We start from the raw sequence: 4,450 nt of genomic DNA, 5'->3' as shown, positions 1-4,450 counted from the left end.
TTTTGTGCAACAAGGCAACATCAGGCTTGACTTAAAACATCACTTTCCTAACTTAGTGAAACTAAATGTAACAAATTAACACATAGATACATGACAACATAAAATGAGATATACAAGCATTAATAAACAGTGCACATCAATGAAATCACCATTTAGATAAATGTCTTATACAAGATATACACCTAACACCTGCTATCTAATACCCTACATACATATGCCCCTGCTCGCTACCCCCCCCCCCCCCCCCCCCCCCGGACCCCCCATTGGATAATCCATCCATTATCATTCGCTCCTAACCAGGCATTACCATTATATGCTAGCTTTTATTCTCTCCACCACTTCTAACCACAATGTCATTTTGGATTCATTGAGACCCAAAATTCTTGCTGTAGATTTTTCCGGTTGAAACCATCGTGATGCTATCAGCTTTTTAGCCACCGTGATACCAGATAAAACCAATCTCTTTAGCTGTATAGGTACTGCATGCTCAAAAACATCATTCAGCAGTAATACAGAGGGGTGTACAGGTATATTCAGAGTTAAGAGATTTGATAATTGCTGGGTCACTTCTTTCCAGAATATCTTAACTGGTGGGCAGTCCCAATACATGTGCATAAATGTCCCCTCGTCCCCATTTGTACATAAGGAGCATTTGGAGTCTTGTTTAAGACCCATTCTGTTCAGTCTTATAGGAGTCAAGTATGTCCTATGAATATAGTTAAGATTGATTTGTTGATGGTCCGGGTTCCTTGATGCAAGTCGAACATTTGCCCAGGCTTCTTGCCAATCAAAGTCTATTTCCAGGTCTGGTATATCCCTCCTCCAAATAGAGTCTAGGTGGAGGGTTTCATACGAGGCCGTTAGTAATTGATGATAAAAATCTGATACAAAACCTCTATTCCAGGTCTGGTATATCCCTCCTCCAGACTGATTCTAAGTTTTTAGTTTTTTAGTTTTTTTACCGATACACGATCCAGCTATTTGAGTGAATATCGGCCGATACCGATCGCTGGCCGATCGATCGGGGCATCCCTAGTGCTTACCGTCTCCTCCAGAGCTTCTTCCAAGCTAGCCTAGCTTAGCACAAATGAACGGAAGCAGATACGGACCAGCTAGCCTAGCTTAGCACAAATTAACGAAAGCGGATACGGACCAGCTAGCCTAGCTTAGCACAAATGAATGGAAGCGGATACAGACCAGCTAGCCTAGCTTAGCACAAATGAATGGAAGCGGATACGGACCAGCTGCTAGCCTAGCTTAGCACAAATGAACGGGAGCAGATACGGACCAGCTGCTAGCCTAGCTTAGCACAAATGAACGGGAGCAGATACGGACCAGCCAGCTTAGCTGTTGGCCAAAAAACACCTCTCCCAAGAGTTTTAAGCTAGGCTAGCTGGTCCGTATCCACTTCCTTTCATTTGTGCTAAGCTAGGCTAGCTTGCAGCCGGATAGCTTTCTACCGAGTGCACAGAAAGGAAATTGGTTTTGCATTAGGGGGTTAAACAGAAGGTTTTGTAGATACAGTACTGAATTCTCCCATCCGGACCAATGCAATTTGAAATATTATAATAGAATATAATAATAATAATAATAATAATAATAATAATAATAATAATAATAATAATAATAATAATAATAATAATAATAATAATAATAATAATAATAATAATAATAATAATAACTTTATTTGTATAGCACTTTTCATACAGAGGTTGCAGTTCAAAGTGCTTCACAACAGTAAAAAATACAGGCATAAGCGGGCATAAAAAAGATAGACAAGTAGCAAGGTATGGCAAATCACAGTGTTTCACATTAGGATCTAGCATCCCAATAGGCTCTCCGCTTACAATTTTCAGTAACACAAATAATAAAAATAGTTTAAAATGATTCAGTTTAAAAATAGTCAAAAAATTATAAAATAGGACGGACATAAAAAATACAGTCATGAGCGAGCATAGCAAGGTATGGTAAATCACAGTGTTTCACATTAGGATCTAGCATCCTAATAAGAATATAGAATAGCAGGCCTATAAATTACTTTATTATAGCCAATTCGCACATTTATGGATCGGGCCAAATCTTCTCTTTCAAATGGCCGAGTTCAATTTGGATTTAGTATCACCAGGGCGGCGTGCCTGAAGAACAGATGAAATTAAATCTACTGTATGTACAGTCGGTTTTTTATTCTTGCAAGAGCTCCGCCATTTTGAAACTGATTTCAAATCGGATGGTTGGTATACATGCAGTCTGGAGAGCTTGATTTATGATGTGATGTCATTTGCGGAAGAGGTTAATCAGACCACCTCAGACCACCTTAATCAGACCACCCCAGACCACCTTAATCAGACCACCTCAGACCACCTTAATCAGACCACCTCAGACCACCTTAATCAGACCACCTCAGACCACCTTAATCAGACCACCTCAGACCACCTTAATCAGACCACCTCAGACCACCTTAATCAGACCACCTCAGACCACCTTAATCAGACCACCTTAATCAGACCACCTTAATCAGACCACCTCAGACGACCTCAGACCACCTTAATCAGACCACCTCAGACGACCCCAGACCACCTTAATCAGACCACTTTAATCAGACCACCTCAGACCACCTTAATCAGACCACTTTAATCAGACCACCTCAGACCACCTTAATCAGACCACTTTAATCAGACCACCTCAGACCACCTTAATCAGACCACCTTAATCAGACCACTTTAATCAGACCACCTTAATCAGACCACCTTAATCAGACCACTTTAATCGGACCACCTTAATCAGACCACCTTAATCAGACCACCTTAATCAGACCACCTTAATCAGACCACCTTAATCAGACCACCTTAATCAGACCACCTTAATCAGACCACCTTAATCAGACCACCCCAGGGCACCTTAATCAGACCACCTTAATCAGACCACCTTAATCAGACCACCTTAATCAGACCACCCCAGGGCAGCAGGGCTGAGGTCAAGTCACGGCTGAAACCAGAGAAAGTCAGTCTTATTTGACACCGATACTAAAAATAGAATAGGCAGCACATCTTTCTAAATGTGTTATGAGAGAAGGACACAGAGCAGAATATAGCAGCATTACACAGAGAGAAGACTGTGACCTGATTCAGCCTAGTGTTACCACATAGAACTGGGCACAGTGGGCAGGGCTGGTACCACTAACTGTACATAGTGGGCACAGGGCTGGTACCACTAACTGTACATAGTGGGCAGGGCTGGTACCACTAACTGTTACATAGTGGGCAGGGCTGGTACCACTAACTGTTACATAGTGGGCAGGGCTGGTACCACTAACTGTTACATACTGGGCAGGGCTGGTACCACTAACTGTACATAGTGGGCAGGGCTGGTACCACTAACTGTTACATACTGGGCAGGGCTGGTACCACTAACTGTACATAGTGGGCAGGGCTGGTACCACTAACTGTACATAGTGGGCAGGGCTGGTACCACTAACTGTTACATACTGGGCAGGGCTGGTACCACTAACTGTACATAGTGGGCAGGGCTGGTACCACTAACTGTACATAGTGGGCAGGGCTGGTACCACTAACTGTACATACTGGGCAGGGCTGGTACCACTAACTACATAGGTAGGTGGAGTTTTCGTTTTAGTTCGTTAATTTTTTTGCGTATTTTTTTTCTTTGCATTATTTTTTTTCGTTAGTTTTTTTGCGTTTTTGTTTTAGTTCGTTAATTTTTTTGCGTTCTTTTTTTTTGTTCGTTTTTTTGTGTTTTTGTTTTAGTTCGTTAATTTGTTTGCGTTCGTTTTTTTTCGTTCGTTTTTTTTGCGTTTTCGTCTTAGTTCGTTATTTTTTTTGCGTTATTTTTTTTCGTTAGTTTTTTAGCGTTTTTGTTTTAGTTTGTTAATTTTTTTTTTGCGTTCGTTTTTTTTCGTTTTTGTTTTAGTTCTTAAATTTTTTTGTGTTCGTTTTTTTGCGTTTTCGTCCTAGTTCGTAAATTTTTTTGTGTGTTTTATTTTTTTTATGTTCTTTTTTTCGTTCGTTTTTTTGCGTTTTTGTTTTAGTTCGTTAATTTTTTTGCGTTCGTTTTTTTCGTTAGCTTTTTTGCATACATAAAAATATGTGGAGCTAAAAACTAGATAAAAATCAACAAAAGGCTCTATTTAACCCTTTCACTGTGACAATACAGAAGGTTAGCCCTTTACTATCACACAACCGACGGCGATGCTCCATCATTAGCATCATTAGCATCATTAGCTGGTACCACTAACTGTACATAGTGGGCAGGGCTGGTACCACTAACTGTACATAGTGGGCAGGGCTGGTACCACTAACTGTACATAGTGGGCAGGGCTGGTACCACTAACTGTTACATACTGGGCAGGGCTGGTACCACTAACTGTACATAGTGGGCAGGGCTGGTACCACTAACTGTTACATAGTGGGCAGGGCTGGTACCACTAACTGTT

At 41.0% G+C, this 4,450-nt stretch overlaps 1 protein-coding gene across 1 annotated transcript in view; it reads right to left on the bottom strand.

Moving 5' to 3' along the window:
- Window positions 1–4,450, bottom strand: part of LOC311232701 (glutamate receptor 2-like) — a gene marked incomplete at both ends in the record, with an annotated part of 168,415 nt that overhangs the window by 25,632 nt on the left and 138,333 nt on the right.

This window comes from Notolepis coatsorum (genome assembly GCF_963971535.1).
Source record: "Notolepis coatsorum genome assembly, contig: SUPER_7_unloc_1, whole genome shotgun sequence".
NCBI classification, from domain to species: Eukaryota; Metazoa; Chordata; class Actinopteri; order Aulopiformes; family Paralepididae; genus Notolepis; species Notolepis coatsorum.
This window is presented reverse-complemented; position numbering and strand designations above follow the sequence as displayed.